The following is a 26,192-nucleotide window of genomic DNA, read 5'->3' as shown; positions in this document are numbered from 1 at the left end:
AGAAAGTGTGATTCCGGTTGGAAGACCTGGACTCTGCTAAGATGGTTCATTATTGGTGCTGCTTCTGGAGGTTTGATCTGGCTGTTGGCGGGTGCTGCAGTTTTTAGAAGTATTATTATTTCTCAACTCATTGTGAGTGCAAAGCATCGTCCTGGATGCTTTAAATTTTTTTAAAAAGATTTATTTATTTATGATAGAGAGAGAGAGAGGCAGAGACACAGGCAGAGGGAGAAGCAGGCTCCATGCCAGGAGCCCGATGTGGGACTCGATCCCGGGACTCCAGGATTGCGCCCTGGGCCAAAGGCAGGCGCTAAACTGCTGAGCCACCCAGGGATCCCCTGGATGCTTTAAATTTAAGAATATTTCATTCCCATGGGTTTGAACCCAGGCAAGTTAGCATAAGAGGTCAAACTCTTCACACTAGATCTTCTCTGTGGAAGACTCCAGTCTGGAGGGCTGGGGTGCAGGCTGCAGGCAGGGAGGGATGGCCTGGGAGGTGAGGGACATGGAGATGGTGAAGGAGAGAGGCTTTGAAGACAAACTCCACCTGTCTCACTTTTTTTTTTTTTTTTTTTATCTCTAGCACTAGCCTGAAAGTATAAATCCTGCACAAATCATGTATTAGAAAGAATGTCTTTATGCAGTTTACCCTGAGGTATTAGTGCTGTAAGCACACCAGGAATCAAGTCTATGCCCACCTTCCAGAAACTTTTCCTGGAGAGAGTTTCCTAAGCACACTTAAAAAAGTAGGGACGCCTGGGTGGCTCAGCGGTTGAGGGTCTGCCTTTGGCGCAGGGCGTGATCCCGGTCCTGGGATTGAGTCCTGCATCCTGCTCCCAGCAGCGAGCCTGCTTCTCCCTCTGCCTGTGTCTCTGCCTCTCTCTTTGTCTCTCATGAATAAATAAAATCTTAAAAAAAAAAAAAAGTAGATACATTCTTTGAAAGGGGACAAATAAAAATAATGGGTCAAACAGGCAGAAGCAGAGGATAAAACACTTTAAGAGCTGTGAATGGAACAGCTGATGTGATCCTGGGTCCGGGTAGATTACGTGACAGGAAACACCAAACAGCTTAATCAGTTCTGTTCTTTGTGTTTCCATTCACCATAATGCGGTCATGGTCACAGTGATTTCTGTTCCAATGAACAGAAAGCCGGAAAGGGAAAGGATCAGGTGAGAAAAAGAGGAGAGGGTGGGGGGAGGGAGGAGAGGAAGTTATGTGATGCTCTGAGCTTACCACTGAGGGGCTTAGACTGGGCTGTGTTTTCCTGTAAGAACAGGCCACGGCTGGGTTCCTCCTCTAATGAGAGAATGTTTATGCAAGGTTAGAGGAGGTTTATGGAGCACTGACTCTGTGGTGCCTTCAAGGAACTTAAATCTTGTGGAAGAGAAGATGTGTCTGCAAGGCAAGACAAAGTGGAAGGTGTCCACAAGACACAGATGCAGAGATGAAAGGCTGCTAGACCTGACTGGACCTGACTTTCAAGGATCCCCTCAAGGGCAGGGCTGATGGGCAGCTCTTAGCATCTGCTTTCTCTCTCCTGGCTCCCCAAGTGGGAACATAGCACCTGAGACTCCCCTAATCGAGTCTAACTCCATTGACAGGGTGCTTTTCTCCTGTACCTCTCAAGGGCACGATGAGGGAAGATGGTGCAGGCAGAGAATTTGATTTTCCTAGAGGTTAACCAGAGGTCTGGGTCTGCTCAGGGCCTGGGGAGGCCTGGACTGATGGAATGGCCCCGGAGTAACCTGCCTGTACCTGAGACACTGGGTCCAGGGCCAAGACTGAAGATGCAAGGGAAGAGGTTGCCATCCTGCTGGAAGACTGGCTTACTGGCATCTAGAGAGGGCATGAGGAACAAGGGGAGACAACATGAGGAGAGGGCTGGAGGGAAGTTTCTAGGATAGGATCTATGCCCACACAATGGTTGCACTGGGTCTGCTTCCCTGTCTCCTCGAGATCCCTCCTCGAGATCTCCCAGAAGTTTATATGGGAACTGAATGTCCCTAAAATGGATTCTATTTTTACACACCTTCCTATATTATGCTTCCTGAGATGTCTTATTTCTGTTTGGTCTTCAACTGTCGGTGTTTCCACAAACTTTAGCTTTAACAAACTGTAGCTTAGGAACACCTGGGTGGCTCAATGGTTAAGCGTCTGCCTTTGGCTCAGGGTGTGATCCCGGAGTCCCATGTCGGGCTCCCTTGCGTGGAGCCTGCTTCTCCCTCTGCCTGTGTCTCTGCCTCTCTCTCAGTGTCTCTCATGAATAAATAAGTAAAACCTTAAAAAAAAAAACAACTGTAGCTTAAACAAACTTTAACAAACAAGCTTTAACTCTATTTCTACTTCTATCCCCAGGCCAGTCTTTTCCCTAATTCCTCCAGCTTACATCTATATACTCTTGAATGTAAAGGCAAAGTTTGAGTTGAACACTCTAAGAATTCCTACTTATAATTTTGCCTTTCCTGTTACGGATTTCCCAACTCTTTGTAAAGAGAGTAATGCTAGACCATCTGAGTCCCATTAAGGCTCATCTACTTAATGTCTGTGTGACCTCAGATAATTTACTTAAATGATATCAGGCTCAGTTTTTTCACTTACAAAGTGGGGTTACTAATCACACAACAAGTCCACCTAATTTAGGATTGTGCTCAGAATTAGCCATGATTCATACAGAGAGCCTGGCATGGTGCCTGGCACATCGTAAGCATTCAGTAATGAATAACTATTTATGTTGTCTTCAAAGAGGTCATTTCTGTACTACTTAATACCCTGATAAATAACCCACAGCACAATCTGGGGAATTTGTACCTCTTGCATCGTGAGAACTACTCAGAATTTACAGAGCTTTCAGGCAAGTCCTGTTTAGGGGAAGTTTAGTATTTCATGGAGTGTTCAGACGTAAGAATCAAAATAAGCTCAGTTTTCATTGTGAAATGAGACCCTGTTTATTGTCTGACTTGACACATTAGAATCTAATTTTCATGAGATCAGGATTCATGTCTCATCTTGCTTATCCCTGTATCCCCGGTACCTAGACTAGTACAGTTGACCCTTTAACAACATGTCGGTTAAGTGTGCTGACCCCAACACAGTTGAAAATCTGCATACAATTTTTGACTCTTTAAAAATTTAACTATTAACCTACATTTGGCTGGAAGCCTTACCAATAACATAGTCTAGATTAACACAGATGCTGTATGTTATTTATATTATGTACTGTATTCTTTTAATGATGCAAACCAGAGAAAAGGAGATGTTATTAAGAGAATCATAAGGAAGAGAAAATACATTTACAGTATTCTATTTATCAAAAAAAGTTTGCATATAAGTGGACCTATCAACAGTTCAAAACCGTGTTGTTCAAGGGTTCAGCTGTGCTTGGCACATAGTAGGCACTCAAAAAAGATTTCCTTGTGAATAAATGTGTAAATGTCAGACTATTCGTGGTAAATTGTTTAAGGAAGCAAACATGTGCCCGTCTATATCTATGTATCTGTATATCCTTCTTTTATCTTTGTTTTTTAGTTTTTTCCATCACAACACGTGTACTTTTGAATCCTCATCTCCTATTTCACTCATCCCTCCACCCACCTCTCTTCTGGTAACCATCAGTTCTCTGTAGTTAAGAGTCTATTTCTTAGTTTGTCTCTCTTTTCCTTCCCCACCCCCTTTAGTCATTTGTTTTCTTAAATTCTACATATGAGTCAAATCCTATGGTATTTATCTTTCTCTTACTTCTTTCACTTGGCATTATACTCTCTAGTTCTATCCATGTTGTTGCAAATGGCGAAATTTCATTCTCTTTTATGGCTGAATAATATTCCACCGTGTATACCATAACCTCTTTATCCATCCTCTCCATGGACACTTGGCTGCTTCCCTAGTTTGGCTATTATAAATAATGCTGCAATAAAACAGGGGTGCATGTATCCCTTTGAATTAGTGTTTTTTGGGTAAATACTCATTTATATGATCAACATCCTTTTTGCTTGTTTTCAGATCTCTAACAATGTTGGTAATCATACTAAATGTAAATAGATGAATCCTTATCTTGGGGCCTGCTGACGGAGGGGTACCAGTCTGTGGACTCAGGGCAAGTGTGTGTGTGAGCTGCCCTGGGAAGCACAAGAAAGCATCACATCATTTCCACATGGCACCTGAAGAGGGGATCCGACGTGATTGGGAGTCAGGTGGTCCACCGAGAAAGGCCTGGCATCAGAGCCAGGAAAAAGTAGAGTGAAGGGGCCTAGTTAGCAGGACCCACAGTGAGGGTGACCGTCATAGTGTGGCCAGTTCATAAAGATAAGGACCAGAAAAGAACCACCAAGCCACTGCTCAGCAGAGCCAGTAACCCCTGACAATGGCTCTTGGGTACAGATACCTCCCCATTGGAAAGAGGGATGAAAGGTAGAGAAAGGTGGAAAAGCTTGGAGCTGAAACTCTGAATTCACCTTGTTGAAATATGGAACTACTGAACTACCTTGAACCGAACATGCATGTACACATACTTTATGCAGGAATCTGGCCAGACCAAAAGCTTGTATGATACCTACAGCCAAGTGCTTAAAACCACGTGATTTCAAAAATAGCGTAAGAAAACAAGATTGGAAAACAAGTGCTGTCTAAAAACCTGGTGAAGTGGTTTGCCTGGTAGGTGCCAAGGTCACAGTTAATTTGGTAACTAATTATTTATCAGAGATGCAGCTGCTTGCCGGAATTATAACCAGGTTGAACTTTGGTCTGAGTTGGCGGTTTCCAGAGAAGCAGGTGGCTGAATGGAAATCCAGGCTTGAGTTACACAAACCATTGTCTGCCTTTGTTTTCATTGGGGTATTATGACTTAGAGGGCAATGATATGCAGCTGCTGCAGTGGGTCATGATGCTCACATGGGTGACATGAGACCCTTGACTTTCAATGGCTGCTGCACCCTATAATTTTGTTGCCCTTTGCTTTTCCACAAGAGCACCATAGGATGCACCACTCAGCTGTAGGGAATCTGGGTTGGGGGGATACTCAGGAGGTCAGGAGGACCAGTGGGTGGCCTGACTAGAAGGCTGGGGACGGGGCCTTCTAGGCCTCTGAGTGGAATAGGAAATCTACAAGAAATGAGACCAGAGCCAGAATTAGGGCATTCCGAAAGGGGACTGGCTGACACCAGCAGTATCCCAGCTATCAGACCTAGAGCTAATCTAGATGCTAAGAAGGCTTGATACTGAACACCACATTATGTGGCTGGTCAGATTAAATCTTTTTGCATTGGGTCAAGATAGGACCTGGAAACTGGAAGCGAGGGTGATGCTGGAAGTGCAGGTCCTGCAGCCTTGGCCAGGAAACAGGCTAATCCCGGAATCTGTACCAGGAAACAGGCTAATCCCAGAATCCCGGAATGTGCTGCCTTGACTAGCAATGTAAGTTGTGTGACAAGAGTGTCACATACCTCTGGGTCCTATCACTCCAACCAGACTGGCCAGCAGGGACCATTTGCATACTTCTTTGCATCAGGTGCACCACTCACCTTTTCATTGGTGCTCAGTTAACATCCACTGTGGATTGATAGCTTTGGTCAGGTGGGAAGGCTTGATTCAAAGGCAAAAGGTCCAGAGAGAACCCAAAATTCTGACAAGACCGTGATTCACTGTCCTCAGAAGGTGAAGATATAGTCGAGATGTACACCTACATCAATCCTCTGTTTGTAGCCTCCGTATTGTTGCCATGATAATACCTATGAACCCCCGGGGTGGCAACGTGCAAAGGGGGCCTGACTCTTTACTCGGAAGCTGTTTTCTCTCTCTGAGCCTCAGTCCACTGATCTGTGAAATTGGACAATAATGACGCTCTCAACGTGCTGTGAAGATGAGTTGAAATAAAGTAATTAAAGGTATTTCTTAAGTTCAAGAGCTAAAACCATTTTAAGAGAAATAATTATTGATCTTCCCAGAAATGGGAAGATATGGATTTGAAGAGGTGGTTGTGCATGGAGATCTAAAAATAGATATTTTTAATCTATTTTACATGTTTTTTTCTCTTTTGTGTCAAATAATAGTAGGGGCCTCTACAGCCAAGTTTTAAAAGGTAAAGAAAGACATCAATGAAATATTTGATAGACTGTGAGCAGAACCCAATCTCCTGATAAGATATTTACATTTCCACTGGATATTAATAGACACGTGTTTTAAAAGAAAAGGCTTTCCAGGCCTTGATAACAGTCTTCCTGAACCACATGTCTTAACTAAGCATATTTCTGCTTGCCCAGAAAAACAAGATTTCTGTTGCTATTGGGTGTTATTGATTTTTTTCTAATTATCTTGCTAATCCTGTCATGATTCCACCTCTTTATAGTGTTTTACAAATAGGACCTTTATGGGATATTTTAAACTAAAAAGATTTCAAAGAATTCTGTTCACGTAGCTGTGCCAGTGTTAACAGCGTGGACCTGTATCAAAGTGGGGAGTGTGTGATTTAAGAGGGGCTTTGGCACTTAATCACAATTTGTCAAAATGTTAAAGAGAGGGAAAGAAGAGGTCTATTAATATAATTAAAGATAGTTCTGAAAGAGCCGGGTTAGGAATGAGAAAAAAATGTTTAATGTGACACCAGGGGGAGATATGGAGATATAAAAAAGACCAGGAATCCCAGTAAAAACTTTATGAATTAGGGTAGCAGTAGGGGGAATGATGCCTAGTAGAACAGCTTAAGAAATCAGGATCAGAAGTTTTGAGGGTCCCCAGTTGTAAATAATATGCTTTTATCAAAAGCACTATTTTATAAAAAATATTTTTTATCAAAATTATTTTAACCTGAAGACTATGCTAATATTTCAGAAAGATAAAAAACTGAGAGGGCTATCAGCCAGAGTTCTATCACTTTCTCACAATTAGAATTTTTTCAGATTCCCTCCCATCCTTATCTATTTATTTATTTTTCAAGATTACAGTTGTACACTTTGTACCATGTTCTACATTTCCATGTTGTTCCAGTCTTCATCATTACAGTTTAAATGGACACATTTTGTTTTTTGCTTTCTTCATTGCTTTTTTCCCCCTTGTTCCACAAACCCATTCATATTTCTTCATTGTAAAAAAAAAAAAAAGTCTTCTTTAGCTCTTGGTTTTAAATAGAGTCAATATGTATTGTCAAGTGAGAAAAGGAAAGCTCAGGAAAAAAATGTGTATGGAATTTGCTTGGCCATTAGAAGTAAGACATTCTCTTTGATTATAGCAAGTATTGATTTTTTGAGACTCCTCTTATTAGGAAGAGTTATAACTCTACCAACAGCAAAAGCTGTTGTGCTCTTTTTAGCAATTCTTTGGCTGTTTTCTCTTTCCCTCAGGATTTCTTGTCTTCCCCATATTGCTTCTTAATCCATTGAAAAATTGTTTCTATTTTCTGCCCTTGGAGCCAGAGCTATAAAGTCATAGCCTCAACTTTCTAATGCAACATCTAATAGGTACCCATTGTTAAAGGATATACTGAGGCATAAAAAGATTTTACATTTATTTGGCCAAAAATTAATTCCAGCTGGTGGGTGGCACCAAACCAGAAGTGATTAGGAACACTCTATCAACAAGAGCTCAAAGGGAGAATTGCATAGAGAAAAGCTGAAAGTAAAGTAAAATTATTGATTGAAAACCTAGTTGGGGGGCACCTGGGTGGCTCACTGGTTAAGCATCTGCCTTCAGCTTAGGTCCTGGTCCTGTGATCAAGTCTTGCATTGGGCTCCCTGCAGGGAGCCTGCTCCTCCCTCTCACTATGTCTCTGCCTCTCTCTGTGTCTCTCATGAATAGATAAATAACCCCCCCCCCAAAAAAAAGCCTAGTTGGCTGTTGGTGATTGGTTGTCCTTAGAGTTTGTCTTCGTGGGTACAAAGTATAAGATACTTGCAGGCTTACATTTTGGTTTGTCTGCATATGTCTGCCATTGTTTTAGAGCCACCTCAGTCAATGGCCTCCTGCTTTAATTAGTTTAACACAATTTAGAGGACCCAAGGAAGATTTGATGCAAATGCCTTAGACCTGAGCCCAGAACTTAACCTACTGCTGTGCTTCTAAATACAAAATTGTTTCCAGACAACAGCCATTTGTCTGCCTGAGTTCCTTTAGGCCTCTGAATTAATCTCTACAAATGTCTAGGGTGTGCCAATATTGTGCATTTTTATTTGTGTATCCTATTAATACATATACCCAGACCACTATTTCTTGAACCTAAGAGCAGACATGAGCTGACTATTTTAATGAGGTCTGTCCACCATTTAGATGAATTAGCATCAGTACTTGATGGCATCAATCAGGAGGTTGCTTTCACTTTTCTGAACCATTCCCCAATTTGGATGCCCACCCCTTCTAGCACCCTCCATTTTACAGCAGCCAGAGCCCTTGCTCTCTCTTGCCCTCCCCTCCTTGTAGAAATACACATCTGGCACTATGAACACTGCCTGGTATGTAGTAGGTACTCAGTAAATCTACCAAGTGAATGAATGAAAAATCCTGATTCTCACAGAATCCTTACTATGCAAGGTGTTTCACACCAAACCTCTTTTAAGTTCTGTAACCTTGCAAGGTATTATTATCCTCACTCTATGGAAGAAAAGCAGGAAGATTCCAGGAATATAGTGACTTTTTTCAAGACCATCTATCCATTTGTGGTGGGCTGAGTAAAAGCCCCCCAGAGATGTCCACATCCTAATTCCCAGAACCTACAAATATGTTCTCTTATATGGCAAAAGGGACTTTGCAGATAATGTTACATTAAGGATATTCAGACAGGAAGATTATCCTGGATTATTTGAGGGGGGATCCAATGTAATCACAAGGGTCTTTTTTTTTTCTTTTTTTTTTGAGAGAGAGAGTTGAACATGTGTGAGGGCTGGGAGAGAAGGGCTGAGAGAGAGGGAAAGGAGAATCTCAAGCAGACTCCCTGCTGAGTAATGAGCCCCATGCAGGGCTTGATCTCACAACCAGGAGATCACACCTGAGCCAAAATCAAGAGTCAGACACTTAACCCCTCAATCCATCCAGGCATGTCCACAAGGGTCCTCTTAAGAGGGAGACAAGAGGGTCAGCTAGAGAGAATGCAATTTGACAACTGATGATGTGAGCTGGTGATGTAATCTGAGACCACCAAGCAAGGAATATGGGAGCCTCCAGAAGCTGGAAAGTGTATGGAAATGGATTGTTCCCTAGACCCTCCAAAGAACATTGCCTTGATTTCAGCCTATAAACCCATTTTGGACTTCTAACTTTCCGAGTAGTCAGATAAAAATGTATGTTGTTTTAAGTCACTAAGTTTGTGGTCATTTGTTAGAGCAGTGACAAGGAGCTAGTACACCACCCTAATTGGTCACTGAAAGGGCAGGACTCACAAGAACAATCTTATAGCAACTTAGTCTTTTTTCACTGGCACCCTGTACCCCTGCTGTGGAGCTGATTCTTTCCTGGACTGAGATAAGATTTCATGCAAGTGCCATAACTTCTATGTAATAAAAGTCCCCAGTCGCCTTAGTCTTCCAGTGATATGAGATCCATAATTGAAATGTCCAGTGTTGTTTTTTTAAACACAATTATGCCATAAACTTCCAAAATAAAGCTGCTCCCTTTCCCCAGCCAGGACCTACTATAGGAGCCTGCTGTGGCCACTTCGGCTCTCCTGGTAATACTGCCTTTCCTTCCCTCGTCCAGACTTGCTATAAATCCCAAAGACTGCAAGGTTGCAGTGGAGAGAGGAAGAAAAGGGAAAGGACAGGAAAAGTCTTACTTGATGAGCACTTTTCTGGTCTAGTCTCCTCTGACCTAGTAAGTGTTTAGAGATGATTTTCTCTTTTGTGGGTTTTTTGATGATGTGCTTCCAATTTGAAAATTTTTCTCTTGTTTTTCCTTTATGGGGAAGGATATGTATCTACTGGCTGGTCACTTAGTAGCTCCTCCCTCTGCCCCTGTGTCTCTCAGTGCAACTTCGGCCCTCTTTCTTCCAAGGCAAACCCCCTATTGCAGAGCCTCAAGGTGGCCAGGCAGGCCTTTCTGCCAGGGGCCCCATCTGGTCTTGGGCAAACACCAACACATCCTTGGACCTCTGGGAGTACAGTGACACCCCAACGGTGCAGCTCCCTCTGCTGCCCAAACTGCTGCTGCCAGCATGCCCTCTTTAGCTGTCTCCCCCATAAAGGAAGCCCTTGGAGTAAGCCCTTCATGCCAGTGATGATAGCATGAGGAGGAAGCCCCCAACACACACATACCTCCCTCTCTGCAGTGAGCGCTGGGACCCACAGCATGCTGGCAGTTCTCTAGGCACATGCTCCAACTTCTAATTTCCTTCCAGCTCTCTGATTTTAACTCCTGGATTTGCAAGTAGTGACAGGGTTTCAGCCACATGCTTTGAAAATAAAATTGACACTTTGTCCTGCTGCCATTTTAGGTAATGTGTATATAATTTTTTCCCCAATCAGACAGGGGGAAAAAAACCCAAACCAGATTGCACTGGGAGATAAGCCAAAAATAATAAGCTCACCAAGTCTGGTTCTGGTCCACTCATTAAGTGAAGCCTCGACCTTCTCCAGTCTGTTAGGTTTCCAGACTCTATAATCCCTACTTCTCCCAGTGGGGGTGGGGGCTGCCATTTGATTCCTAACCTGACTCTATCAAAAACTTTACCCTGACTTTTGCAGTATTGACATCTGACTGTATGTTATGACTTTGGAGGATATGATAATCATGTGAAAAAGTTGCTGCTTCTCTACCATGACAGGCTACTGTTGACAAGGTAAAGTATCTATCACGGATTTTATTTTGTAGTTTATTTTTTGTTTTTGCCAGTCGGTCCTTTTGAAGTCTGACTCCTTGAAAAAGTGAACTTCTTTTCTTTCCTACATGGTTTTGTCTGTAGATCTTCTTTCTTAAATCCTACACAGGCTGCTAGGATTTGGAATATGGGAGTGACGGGCACCTATTGGAGTCTCAGGCAAAACCGAGACCAACATTATTCTCTAGTCACATCCTGGCCCATGAGTCAGGGGCAAGCCTGGGATTCAAAGCTGGATGATCTGAAGCCAGTCCATTTTCTACCACACTTCGGTGTCCCAGCTATTATGGAGTTGAAGTGCCCTGGTTTCATTTAAACTTAAATGATTATCAACTTCATATAGGCTGCTATTTGCAGAAGAGGCTATATACAAAACTAACGGTAACCATATATCAAAAACCACTGAGAAACATGCAAGGAATAAAGAGAAAGAAATCCAAATATAGCAGTCAAGAAAATCAGCAAAACATTAAAGAGAGAAAGGCAAGAAAGGATGAGAGAAAATCTCCAGAAACAACCACAAAACAAGCAATAAAATGGCAATAAATACATATCTATCAATAATTACTTTGAATGCAAATGGACTAAACACTCCATTCAAAAGACATAGGGTGTCAGAATGGATAAAAATATTGTAAGATCCATCTATATGCTGCCTACAAGAAGTCATTTTAGACCCTGCAGATTGAAAGTGAGAGGATGGAGAAAATCTATGCAAATGAATGTCATAAAAAGCTGGAGTAGCAATACTTATATTAGACAAGCTACTTTTTTAAAAAAGATATTATTTATTTGAGAGAGCAGAGAGAGAGAGAGAGAGAGAGAGAGATAGAACCAAGTGGGAGAGAGAGAGGAAGAAGCAGATTCCCTGCTGAGCATGGAGCCCAATGTGGGGCGGCTCGATCCCAGGACCCTGAGAGCATGACCTGAGCCAAAGGCAGATGCTTAACTGACTGAGCCACCCAGGAACCTCCAAATTAGACTTTAAAACAAAGACTGTAACAAAAGACAAAGAAGGGCACTATATAATAATAAAGGGGATGATCCAACAAGAAGAGCTAACAATTATAAATATTTATGCACCCAACATGAGAGCACCCAATATATAAAACAACAAATAACAAGCATAAAGGAACTGATCAATAATACTACAATGATAGTAGTGGGCTTTAACACCCCACTCATATCAATGGACAGATCATCTAAGCAGAAAATCAACAAGGAAACAATGACTTTGAATGACACACTGGACCAGATGGACTTAACAGACATAGAACATTCTATCCTAAAACAGCAGAATATGCATTCTTTTCAAGTACACATGGGATGTTCTCCAGAATACATCACATATTAGGCCACAAAACAGGCCTTAATAAATACAAGAAGATTAAAATCATACTATGCACTTTTCTGACCACAAACTATTAAACTAGAAGTTGACCACAAGAAAAAATCTGGAAAGACCACAAATACATGAAGGGTAAATAACGTGCTACTAAACAATGAATGGATCAACCAGGAAATCAAAGAAGAAATTAAAAAAAAAAAAAAACAAAAAAAACCCCAACAGTCTAAAACCTTTGGGATGCAGCAAAAGTGGTCCTAAGAGGGAAGTATATAGCAAACAGGACTACCTCAAGAAGCAAGAAAAATCTCAAACAACCTAACCTTATGTCTAGAGGAGATAGAAAAACAACAACAAAGATCCCTGGGTGGCGCAGTGGTTTGGCGCCTGCCTTTGGCCCAGGGCGCGATCCTGGAGACCCGGGATCGAATCCCACGTCGGGCTCCCGGTGCATGGAGCCTGCTTCTCCTTCTGCCTATGTCTCTGCCTCTCTCTCTCTGTGTGACTATCATAAATAAATAAAAATTAAAAAAAAAAAAAAGAAAAACAACAACAAATGAAACCTAAAGCTAACAGAAAGAAGGAAGCAATAAAGATTAGAGCAGAAATAAACGATATATAAACTAAAAAACAAAAAGCAACAGATCAGATCAGTGAAAACAGGAACTGGCCCTTTGAAAAAATTAATAAAATTGATAAATCTCTAGCCAGACTTATCAAAAAGAAAAGAGAAAGGACCAAATTAGATAAAGTCACAAAAGAGAAGGGAGAAATAACAACCAACACGACAGATATACAAATAATTTTAAGAGAATATTATGAAAAACTATATGCTACCAAATTAGACAATCTAGAAAAAAATGGATAAATTCCTAGAAACATATAAACTACCAAAACAGGACAAAATAGAAAACTCGAACAGACTGATAACAATCAAGAAATTAAATCAATAATCAAAAAACTCTCAACAAACAAAAGTCCAGGACTAGATGGCTTCACATTTAAAGAAGAGTTAATACCTATGCTTCTTAAACTATTCTAAAAAAAAAAAAAAAGAAAGGAAAATGTTCAAATTCATTCTATGAGGCCAGCATTACCCTGATGCCAAAACCAGTTAAAGACACCACACACACACACACAAAGAACCATAGGCCAATATTTTTGATGAATATAGATGCAAAAATCCTGAACAAAATACTAGCAAACTGAACCCCACAATACGTTAAAAAAAAATCATTCACCAGGATCAAGTGGGATTTATTCCTGGGTTGCAAGGCAGTGGGTTCAATACTCACAAACCAATGTGATACATCACATTAATAAGAGAAAGGATAAGAACCATATGATCCTTTTAATAGATCCAGAAAAAGCGTTTGACAAAATACAGCATCCATTAATGATAAAAACCCTCAAACAAAGTGCATTTAGGGGAAACATACCTCAGTATAATAAAGGTCATATATGAAAAACTCACAGCTAACATTATAGTCAATGGTGAAAAGCTGAGAGCTTTACCTGTATGGTCAGAAACAAGACAGGAATGTCCACTCTCACCATTTTTATTCAACATAGTACTGGACATTCTAGCCATAGCAGTCAGACAACAAAAATAAATAGAAGGCATCCGAATGGGCAAGGAAGAAGTAAAATTTCACTATTTGCAGATGACTGGATATAGATACTCGATATATAACATCCGAAATACTCCACCAAAAAACTGCTCGAAGTGATAAATTCAGTAAAGTCACAGGATACAAAATCAACGTACAGAAATCTGCTGCAGTTCTATATACCAATAATGAAGCCGCGGAAAAAGAAATTAAGGAATCAATTCCATTTGCAATTGCACCAAAACAGTAAAGTATCTAGAAATAAACATAACCAAATAAGTGATTTATACTCTGTAAACTGTAGAGTACTTTTGAAAGAAATTGAGAAAGACACAAAGAAATGGAAAGATATTCCATGTTCAAGGATTGGAAGAATAAATATTGTTAAAATGTCTATACCAAACCTATCCACATATTTACTGGAAATGCTACCAAAATACCACCAGCATTTTTCATAGAGCTGGAACAAACAATCCTAAAATTTGTATGGAACCACAAAATACCCTAAGTAGCCAAAGGGATCTTGCAAAAGAAAAGCAAAGTTGGAGGAATCAATTCTGAACTTCAAGTTATATTACAAAGCTGTAGTAATCGAAATAGTCTGGTACTGGCATAAAAATAGACACATGGATCAATGGAGCAGAATAGAAAACACAGAAATGGATCCAGAATTATATGGTCAAATTGGTCATTATATGGTCATCTTTGACAATGCTGGAAAGAATATTCAATGGGAAGAAAACTGTCTCTTTAATAAATGGTGTTGGGAAAACTGCATATTAACATGCAAAAGAATGAAACTGGACCACTTTCTTATACACAAAAATAAATTCATGATAGATTAAAGACCTAAACATGAGATCTGAAACCATAGAAATCTTAGAAGATCACAGTAACTTCTTTGACATTAGGCATATCATATCTTTCTGTTTCTCCTGAGTCAAGGGAAACAAAAGTAACAATAAACTATTAGGGCTACATCAAAATAAAAAGCTTCTGCACAGTAAAGGAAATAATCAACCAAAACTAAAATGCAACCTATGGAATGGGAGAAGATACATGCAAATTATATGTCTTATAAAGAGTTAGTATCCAAAATACATAAAGAACTTATAAAACTCGGTGGCTTAGTTGGTTGAGCATCCAAGTCTTGATTCCAGCTCAGATTGTAATCTCAGGGTTGTGGGATCGAGCCCCACATCAGGCTCTGCACTCAGAGCAGAGTCTGCTTGTCTTTCTCCCTCCCTCTCTGCCCCTCCCCCACCTCTCTCAAAATAAAATCTTTTAAAAAGAAAACTTATAAAACTCAACACTTCAAAAACAAATAATCTAATTAAAAATGGGCAAAACACATGAATAGACATTTTTCCAAAGAAAACATACAGAGAGCCAACAGACACATGAAAAGATGCTCAACATCACTCATTGTCAGGAAAATGCAAATCGTACAATGAGATAGTATCTCACACCTGTCAGAATGGCTAAAATCAACAACACAGGAAACAACAATTGTTGGTGAGGATGTGGAGAAAAAGGAACACTCATGCACTACTGGTGGGAACGCAAACTGGTGCAGCCACCCTGGTAAACAGTACAGAGGTTCATCAAAAAGCTAAAAATAGAGCTACCTCATGATCCAGCTACCTTATGATCTGAAGTGCTATTTACCCCAAGAATACAAAATTACCAATTCTTTTTTTTTTAAGATTTTATTTATTTATTCATGAGAGAGAGGCAGAGACACAGGCAGAGGGAAAAGCAGGCTCCATGCAGGGAGCCCGAGTGGGACTCGATCCCCGGACTCCAGGATCACGACCCAAGCTGAAGGCAGCACCAAACTGCTGAGCCACCCGGGCTGCCCAAGGCAGGTGATTTTCAATCAGCTTTAGCCTTGTGTTCTGAGCATTGAGACCCTTGCACCACCACGATGAGAAAGATCCTTTCCCCTTCCCATGTTTTGTTCTTATCGCTGAGCCTCGACCTTGAACTCTCTATAGGAACCTCTCTCCTACTAAACTTCCCAGAGCCCTGTCCTCTTCAAAAGACTGACCCCGAACTTGAGGAGAAACTCTGCTTGCCTCACATGAGGCCCCCCTTTGTCTCCAGATTCCACTTATTGGTTGGGAATATCCTGACAGTTTCACATGAGCATCCTTGCTTCTCCTCCGTTGCTGACATTTGCTTTGATTGTGCCGGACCAATAGTACACCTGTTCACCAGACGGAGCCTCCCCTGGTTGGTCTGGACAAGTCCTCACAGACTCTTCTCTGCCAGGTCCTAGGATCTGACAAGAAGCCTTTGTCTTGGGTGCTGATAGCGCGTGTCTCCATGACTTCTCACTAACCAAGCAACTAGTAGAGGCATTGCTTTTTAATATGAAGGTGAAGGAAAAATTAATGACCTTCCTAATGCCTAGCAAGGCACAATTGATATCTATTCCACTTTTCTCCCAACTGTTTTTTAAAAATTCATTGATTTGAGAGAGAGAGAGAGATACAGAGACAGAGAGTACAGAGGGTTGGGGGTGGAGGGACGTCAAAGGAAAAGGGAGAAGCAGGACCCTGGGATCATGATCTGAGCCAAAGGCAGATGCTTAACTGACTGAGCCCCCCAGGAGCCCCCCAACTGGCTTTTTTTTTTTAAATTGTTTCATTTCCACTCACTGTTGCTGCCATAACTTCAATGAGCCAACAGGACAGGCCTCAATGCAAAGGGCAACTTGAAGGAATTATCGAGAGTCTTAGTGTCCCGTCTCTTCATCTCAGGCTCTCCTCCTACCTAATGGCTTCATTGCATGCACACATTGGCTCTGAGAGCGGTGGGCTGGAGGGAGCAGAACACCTTCAGGATGATGTGCAGCACGAGGACACTGGATAGAACCAACCCCCTTGGAGGGGAACCATTGGAACATGGTCAATGGGCACAGACTGCCTCTCTTGTCCCTTTTCAGCCCAGATGCTGTCTCACCCCTGACCTCTTAGCATTGCCTGTCAGCTCTGCATGTTTCCATTTAGGGCTTTCCCCTGCTCACTGCAAGATGTCTCCTGCTGAACTACCTGTCTCAGTATCACCTTCCCACCAGCATCTGGCACCTAGCGCGCTGATGCATCTGATGCACCTCACTCTGGCTCTGCCCACTTGCCCTATGCACCCCCTCCTATGGAGCCTGACTACTTAAGAGTCCTGAGCATATTATTAACTGAGCAGAATTAATATGTTCTTGTGCAAGGCGACTGAAGTGGGAGTTTATCCATCCTCATGCCTCTCATACTCATTCTTTTTCTTTAAAATGTGTCTTAACGATCAACCGTATGCTAGGCACTGTGGGAGAGCTGACTAGCCCGCAGCCTGATGAGAGCAGCATGCCTGCAAGCAAATAATTGCTATTCGGTGTGACAAACTGCTGTCAAGTTTATCCACAAAAAATGGATGGTGACCTTAAGGCGGTCTCCTTCCCAGGGGAAGCACCGTGCAGTGTCAGGGACCGAGCTAAGTGCTTTGGCTATTCAATGAGTTTCCTAAAGTGGATTAGGCCCCACAATTGTTGTGTGGGTATGTGTGTGTGTGTGTGTGCGTGTATGTGCATGTGCACTCGCCTGTGTGAATACAATCACACACCACATCTTCTGGGGCTTCTCAAAGCCATCTATCCTTTCTGTGACGCCTGGCTGAGGGCCAACACCCCAGGATTTAGTCAGAAGTCATAAATTCAATTCCAAACTCTGCTGAGTGATCCGGAGAAAAATATTCAAATTCTCTGAATTTTAGTTTCCTCTTTGAAACAAAAATCAGATCCTGCCTTCATGGGGCTGTGACAAGGACCAAGAGAAGTGATATACACATACGAAAATAGCTTTGTACTCTGAAGTGTTGAAAACAGGTGACATGCAGTGACTCTGGCCCCGGTTTGAAAGAGATGCCTCTGGCTCTCAGAGACCTCAGAGTGGCCGTGCTCTGCTCCCATGCTTTGTGTCTTGCACTCACCTGGGTAGAGCCTACCTGCCCTACTGCTCAGGTTGCAGGGCCTGCTGGCTGCTGCTGGGAAACCAGGAGGAGGCAATGAAGAAGAAGGGGCGGCTGGCCAGGAAAAATAGGAAGTTGGTGCATTTGGATGATGATAGGGATATATATATATATACATATTTTTTGGCTGGAAGATAAGAGTGTTTTTGTTAGTTTAAGGGGGGTAAGGGAGCTCATGGCAGTTATCTGAACGGACCTTGTTTGTGGATGGCTCCAGACTTTGAGACCTGGCCTGTGCTGGCACCAGGCAAAGCTGAAGTGTTTTTAACCCAGAGGAAAATCCCCAATGTCTCCTGATGATCAGTATAGTGCTGAAGTCTGCAGAGGGAACAAGCACTCAGGCCAGGTTGTACCCACTTCAGGAGGTTGTGCGGATGCTACAGAGACCCTGTCATTTCTGTTGGGTTTCTTTCTTTCTTTCTTTCTTTCTTTCTTTCTTTCTTTCTTTCTTTCTTTCTTTCTTTCTTTCTTTCTCTTTCTTTCTTTCTTTCTTTCTTTCTTTCTTTCTTTCTTTCTTTCTTTCTTTTTTAAGATTCTATTTATTTGACACAGAGAGAGAGCACAAGCAGGGGGAGCAGCAGAGGGAGAGGGAGAAGCAGGCTCTTTGTTGAGTGGAGAGCTCAATCCCAGGACCCTGAGATCATGACCTGAGCTGAAGACGGATGCTTAACCCACTGAGCCATCCCAGCGGCCCTTCTGTTGTAGAGACAAAATGGGGTTGGAGGTAAGGGGAGCCCCGAGAGTGTTAGGGTAGAGGCCTGTTCCTCTCCCTGCAATGAACTAACTGCAACAGCTGATCAGAGGGACAGCTAAGGTTTTTCCATGTTCCCAAGGCCTCCTGGGTGGATTCTGAGACACAGACTCTGTACCCAGATTGCTGAGGAGCATTTTGGTCCAGAGTCAAAGTCCTTTATGAGCTAGCCCAGTCTAACCCTCTCTCAGCCTCGCATCTGTCCTCTTGACCACGTGCTCATCACTCTCTGCCATTCCCTGATCTTGCAGGTGTCCTTTTACAGCTCCGTATCTTTGCCTCTGCTTGCCAAACCTTCCTCTCTCCTAAGCCGTTCTTATTTGTGATTCAGAGTTGCTGTGAGGCCCTCACCGTGCTCCCAGGTGGAGCTCACACACCCTCCTGGGTTCCCAGGCGGCTTTGCACAAATCTGCTATCGAGCTCTTGCTGCAACCACACACACGGATGTTTGTCTGCCCCACTGGGGTTGAAGGCAGGGCCCAAGTCACTTTATTTTTTACATTAAAACTCTAATTCATGTTGGAACTCTCCTGATAATAGAGAAATGGATGTAATTTCATCTTCTTTCCATATAGCTATCCAGTTGTCTCCAATACTGGACTATTTGAAAGCCCAGGTCATCCTCACTGATTTGGAATGCCTCATTAGCTAATTTCAAAGGAATATTTAATAGAAACCATTGAGCTGATTCTAATGTTCACATGGAAGAGAAAACATGTAGACTAGTTCCTCCCTCAAAATATTTTTGCAGAAAAGAACAATAAAGGGGGGGGACTTACTTTACTAAATATCAAGATGAAGTAAAAAATTATAGCAAGTAAAACAGGATAGTATTGACGTTGAACTAGATTAGAGATCAAAGAACCTAAAACGAAAACAGAGCCTTGTGGGGATGCCTGGGTGGCTCAGTAGTTGAGCGTCTGCCTTTGGCTCAGGGCAAGTCCCGGGATCGAGTCCCACATCGGGCTCCTTGCATGGAGCCTGCTTCTCCCTCTGCCTGTCTCTCAGTGTGTCTCTCATGAATAAATAAACTCTTTTCAAATATGCAAGGCTCTGTTTTTTTTTTAAATGAGGCTTATGATAAAGGAAATATTTTAAATCTTTGGGAGGATGGGTGGAATGCCTGGGTGGCTCAGTGGTTAAGCATCTACCTTTGGCTGAGGCCATGATCCCAAGGTCCTGGTATCGAGTCCCACATCAGGCTCCCCATGGGGACCCTGCTTCTCCCTCTGCTTATGTCTCTGCCTTTCTCTTTTTCTCTCATGAGTCAATCAATCAATCTTTAAAATCAATCTTTGAGAGGATGGGTAACATTTATTAAATTATATCAGGACAACTGGATTGCTATCCTTTTATAAAGAGAATGTCTTCCTGGCTTGTTTGTGTGCATATATAATGATAGAGTTGAGGAGATCTGGGGCTTTTCGTTTTGGTCCAGGGATTTGTTGGCTTAATACCTCATTTTTTTGAGATTGCTTTTAGAAGGTCACCCAAATAAATCTGAAGGATCTTAAGTATAATGATAGAAACACTTTTATTCAGATGGCACACAATGACATTAACATGAACCCAGAAGAGTGACTGATGGGAGTGAAGTAAAGAATTAAGCTTGCTGGGCATGTCTGTAAGTGTCAAGTTGTATCAGATAAGCTTTTGACCAAGGAAATGCCTTGGCAATGAGCAGCTCTCCAGCTATGCTAAGAGCTCTTGAAGTGCTGCCAATGCTGGCAGCTCTGGGTGCAAACACTCAATGTCTTCTAGGGAAAAGGCCATTCCTTACCTTCCCCAGGCCCGCAGCTGGTCTAGCTGAGAATACAGCCCCATAGGAGAGCTCTGCCTCTGCCTTCTGGCTTCCCTAACCCTACTGTTAGCTCTCTGGGTCAAGGGTCAGTGGAAGGCAGCAATAAGATATTCTTGGGTTTTTACTTCAACTGTTGGTGTGTGTCCTCTTTGTCTAGCCCAAGGGCGACAATAGGAACACATATGGTGCTGGAACTGCAAAAGTTGGAAGACAAAGAGAAAGCCTTAGAAGCAGTGAACAGGAGGCTAAGGGGGAAAGAGGTGCTAACTGAGGGAGGATTTAGGGGAAAGAGAGTTGTTTTGGTTTTGTTGGTTGGCTTTGTTTCTGAAGATGAGAGTGATTGAAAGCTATTTATGCCAAGAGAAAGATACTATTTTTAAAAAGGGTTTAAGATGGTGGAGAAATTTCTCACCAATGGCCACAGCTTCAATGACCGTCAAGGTGCTATTCCCAGTCCCCTCCCTCAAGAGCTATATTTGCAACTACTCACCTGACTTCAACCTTATCTGCAGCATTCTTAATTTCTTACACAGAGAATCTACCCATGTAGTTAATGAGTAATTGGAAATTAATTTGAAACCATAGTCGCCAACATAGAAGGGAAGAACTTCTTTCAAAAGATGAGGTCCAGAGCATAGATGATATAAAAGTTAGTCTTGGGTAAAGAAAACAGAATGGAGTGAGGATACAAGAAAGTTAATGTACAACTACAGGTATTACCGTTTTCTGTGAAGTGGTTTGCACATCCTTTCACCTGCTGGGCATCAGGGTAAATGTCTTTTTCTAACCTTTGCCAGTTGGGAGAGGGTGCTTTTCAGCCTTCAGTGAAAGGAAGTGTGACCAAACCCCTTGCCCTACCTACTGGTCAGTTGAATTTGGGAACCTGGTCCTTGATAGCCATCTCTGGTGACTCACCATGCTCAATTCTGTGAAGCCTCTTCTGATCTGAGCCTAGAAAAGCTGCTGGTGGATTAGATTGGCCTTTATGGACTGGAAGGGGCATAATGCACAGGTGAATCCACTTGGAGTAAAGGACTAGGAATAGAGTGGACAAATTAGAGAGGAGATCATCTGCTGAGTGTCAGGGAATATGGAACAGAGAGGGCAAAAACAGTATATAGTGGAAGTTGCTGACCAATTGCCTCAAAGAACTGCCTGTCTTCATGAAGGTCCCAAAGTTCTCAACCATTCTCTCCTTATATAGAGGGAGATAAAGAGTGATTTCCTGTTTCATTTTATCTAAAATATTCCAACTTCATTAATTCATTAATACTACTGAAAAATGATTATGTGTCTGAATTTTCCCAGGGAACCATACATTTCAAAAGCCTACCTATAATATTCAGGAATAGTTAAGATTTGTACTGCCTTGTCTTACTTATGGTTCAATTCATTGTCAGCAAAATACAAGCAATTTCCTAACCCCTTAATATTCTTTTTTTTTTCTGTTGCACAGTTTATTTTAGTCTTTTTGTCTAGAAAGAAGCCAAAGTGGAACAGTTACCTCAGTTACCTCTACCCCAAAGTGGTTTAGAACTCTAAGAAACTCATTAAGGACTCTGAAAAAGAATCTCAGAATGTGAATCCTGATTTCACTATTACACACTATTACAGTCACGTGAACTTGCAAGCCATTCAACTTCTTTGGTTTCAGGTTCCGCATCCTGTGTAGTGTGAACAATAGTAGCATGGGCTCCGTAGCATTGTTTTGAGGATGAAATGAGACAATCAATGGGAAGCATTTTATGTGGTGCCAGGGTCTAGTAAACTCTGAGTACATCCTGGTCATATACAACATGCATAATATAAATGTTAAAGGATGCTGGATAGTCTATGCACTACTAAAATATAATTCAGAAGCATAAAGCTTGAAAGGGATTCTTGAGATCATTTATACCACAATGACAAATACCTACCCTATTTTCCATCATTCTTTCCACAGCACACATTGCAGATATCACTAATCCATCCCAGTGTTCCTTCTCACCAAACTCAACATGGTGTTTTAAGTGATTACTACCAATTGATTGGAGTTGATCGTTGAAATGAAACTCATGTGCCTCCCATAGTTGTACTCAACAGGTGAGGAAGTGACTTTCCTAATGCGACAGAATTTATTAGTTTTAGAGCTTGGACAAAGGTACTATTTCTTATTTCTTCTTGTACTGCTGATCATACCCTTGCTGCGTAACTTCAGCTTTATAGAATATAGACTTTCAAAAGGATCTTAAAAAAATCAATATCCTTTGAAGGAAATGGTATGTGGAAGAAAAATTTGAGGGTTAAATGGGAAATTGGAAGTTAATATTGTCTGTATTTTACCTCTTTACAATCCTGATAATTGGTCATGGTTTGTTTAATGGAAGAAACTTAGCTGCAGAAACTAGCCATGATGCATCATTTCCACAAGACTTTGTTCATGTACTTATTCAACAAAAAATACTTGGTGCCAGCTTTGTACCAGGCACTATACTAAGCACTAAGAAGAAAAGATGATCAAAATATGGCCTTGACTGTCAATTAGTACAAGGAACAGTAAAGGAGACAGACACGGACAAACCTAGATGCATCAGCAGTGTGCACTTCAATAAAGGCACGTACAGGCTGCCACAGGAACAAAGTAATCAGTTCTACCCAGGGGGATGGGAATCAGGAAGGCTGCTTGACCTGAATCATCAAGGAAAAAAGCAACCTCATAACAAGAGATCCTGGAAAATGTTAGTAACCTTTACTGGAAAGCTAGAAGTTGCATTTTTGGGTGATGCAATATTTGTGCACTTGGACTTCATTAAAAAATTGTTCTTTTTTAAATTTTTTATTTATTTTATTTTTTTAAAAAAAGATTTAATTATTTCAGAGAGAGCGAGCATGAGCTGAGGGGACGGGGAAAGAGCAGAGGGAGAGGGACAAGCAGACTTCCCACTGAGCAAGGAGCCTGACTTGGGGACTTGGGGCTTTTTTTTTTTTTCTGACTTGTGGCTTGATCCTGGGACCCTAGGATCATGACCTGAGCCAAAAGCAGATGCTTAACCAACTAGGGTAACTAGGGTGCCACCAGGCACCCCTAAAAATTGCTCTTAATAGCCCATATGGTTTTGTTGAGGGATTGTTATAGTAAGGTTGCTGTCTGATATAAGACTGATGACACAAAGCAATGTTTGTCACAATCACATTTTCAGGAGCAAAATTTTTTGTATATTTGCCTGAGTGGCAAAAATACTTCCTAGTCTAGTAGACTCTCCTTATGTATCTGACAATGGAATTCAGTCTGACACTGGGTGAACCATGTAGGGTTCAAACCTGCTTGAAATCACCGGCACGACCAAGCTGATGCTTTACCCTGTTTGACGTCATGGCCTGAAAATCAAATATGCTTACCCTCATTCTTTTGTTGTTAAGCATACTTTGGTTATTGTTCTGCTGTTTAGGTAAGGGGGAAAGATAAAGAGCCTCTATCCTGAAAACGCTGCATTATAAATAAACACATGGTGGTGGCTGTGGACCAACCATCCAGATGCCCTTAGGCAACTGGTAGCCAATGAAACCCAGTGCTAAGTAGGTCGCCCAACCTGTTAAGGCTAATGTTAGTAGACCAACTTCTAAAAGTATTTTTCCACTCTCTCTGGCAGGGATGAGGGGAAATGTATTCATTTAGAGAGGTCAAAAAAATCAACCTCGCCTAGGGCTCCATGTCTAATGAATGGCTCTACCCCAACATCAATCATGGCAAAATGTCACTGACCTAGACTCTATGCTGAATCAACACCATTAAGAGCTTGAAAGGGATGCTTGAGATCATTTATACTATTTGACCCAGCTTCCACGTGGCCTTTACTTTCTCTTTTTACAACTTGAATTGCCTAGGTTACTGCAGATGTTAAGAGATAAAGTTCCCATTGAGTAAAAGACTGGTGTGAATTCCTCAATTAGGAACCTTTGAAATGAAATTTGAGGCTGAGCCTGGGATGCCCTTGCATCACACATAGTATCACACATCGATTGGACTCTTTTTCCATTTGGGGGAAATTTCAGTGCTAGCTCTTAATGCTGGAGACCCCCATGGGGTTGGGGGCGAGTGTGGAAGTTAAGATAGATTCAGAGGAATGACACATTTAGGGGTATAGTACAAGGGAGGGGACAGGATCGAACTGAGTGGCCTGGGCAGGGTAACAGTTTAGAGCCCATCTGGAGAGTCATTGGACATTCATTTAAAGGAGTGGCCTGCCTGAGGAAGAGCAATGACGCAGGTCTGTCACCACTAGGAGCCTCTCCTCTCTGGTTTGGGCAATTCTGCTCTGTATCCAGATTTGTAGACTTCACTTGGCAAAGCAAAACTTTGAAGTCAGCTAAGATATTCATTATCTACTGTTACCAGAGCGCACCCTTTGGGGTTTTATATCCTACATCAAGCAGCTTATAGCTACAGACCGTTCAGAGTTGCAGTAGCTATAAGGCATTGCATTTCTGGTGGGGTTTCAGGGTTTCTTATAGAGGACTACCCTGGGCATGATTGACTGGCTCATGTCTGTCATGCCAAGAGGAGAACCAGTAATGCCCTGGAAGAAAAGCCAGGATTCCCCGCTATGAGTCTTCTCTGAGTCTCTAATGGGTCTTTTTGTTCACCTGCAGGTGGTGGCCAGGGCCGAAAGCTGAAAATCCTGAGACTAGAAGGGTGGCCAGCAGGTTGAAACAGCCAATGGCTGTGGGATTGGGCTTGCCAAACAACAGTCCTATTGTGCTAAGTCGCCATGAAATAGAAAATCTGAAAATGTGATAAAAAATATAATTTTTTTTAAAGAAATGTGAGCCTTGACGTTCAGAGTTTCTTATTTAGTGACAAACTCTTCCAGGTTAAATTTTGGACTTTGACTTCATGCCACTTATTTATCCTGACCCTCTTGCCCTTATTTATTCAACACATGTTGATAAACATCTACTTCATTGCCAGCACAATTCTAGGCCTGGAACAGGGATGGGGAGAAACCAACCCGCTGCTCTATTGGACACTATGTTCTAGTGAAGGAACAGACAATAACAAATACAGATGTAAGTGTATATTTTATATATTTTTATACATATCACAATATATATTATGTTAATACATTTTTCAAGGTGGTATTAAGTCCCTCTTCCCCTACAAAGGAAGCATGGAGAGGCTAGAGAGACGTGTGCCTTGCATCCTGTGCCTCCTTTAGGCTTAGAGCCTGAATCCCCTCCTCTCCATGAAAACTTGGGCCAGGGGAATAAGTGTTCCTTTTAACAGGAATCAAGAAATGTGTGCAAGATCAGAGGGTGACATTTCCTCTCTAGGTGAGACACACTGCAGTATTGCTAGTCCCTCAGGCTGGCCTTACATATCCCATTCCTTGTGCATGGTTGGGCCACAGGGAACCAAGCCATCCAGGGCAGCTCACATTCAGGGCTTCCTGTCCCTCTCTGAGTGCTTCTACACCTGTTAATGCTGGATGTCAGCATAAGTGAGGTCTTGGGGCTTCTCTGCTATCAAGGGTGACAAGGTGCTGGCAGGGAGTCACCTTCATGGTTCATGAAATGACAATGATGCTGGCCTTTGCTGAGCCCAGAGGACTTCATCTCTGGTCAATCACCTGGCTGGTGATAATTGGGGGACTCAGGGAGAGGGGAGTGGGGGGGCAGACAAGTCTGGATGGTGCTGGCACCCAGTGAAGGGGCATGGGGAGTGACTGCTAATGGGTATGGAGTTACTTTTCGGAGTGAGAAAATGTTCTGGAATTCAAAGTGGTGATGGTTGCTCAACTTTGTGAATATACCATGGACCATTGAATTGTATCCTTTGAAGAGGGGATATTATGGTATGTGAATTATAGCTAGGTTAACAAGACAACTCC

The 26,192-nt window shown here is 42.1% G+C and overlaps 1 long non-coding RNA gene across 1 annotated transcript; it reads left to right on the top strand.

Annotated features, from left to right (window-relative positions):
* The first annotated feature begins 1,245 nt into the window (after positions 1-1,245).
* On the top strand, positions 1,246-25,090 carry LOC144303330 (uncharacterized). Its single transcript, XR_013370401.1, has 6 exons — positions 1,246-5,412; positions 5,606-5,882; positions 9,679-9,792; positions 10,662-10,756; positions 22,268-22,407; positions 24,955-25,090. It is a non-coding gene; the product is annotated as an uncharacterized LOC144303330 (long non-coding RNA).
* Positions 25,091-26,192: the final 1,102 nt, after the last annotated feature.

The sequence above is a fragment of the Canis aureus genome, chromosome 32 (genome assembly GCF_053574225.1).
Source record: "Canis aureus isolate CA01 chromosome 32, VMU_Caureus_v.1.0, whole genome shotgun sequence".
Lineage (NCBI taxonomy): Eukaryota > Metazoa > Chordata > Mammalia > Carnivora > Canidae > Canis > Canis aureus.
This window is presented reverse-complemented; position numbering and strand designations above follow the sequence as displayed.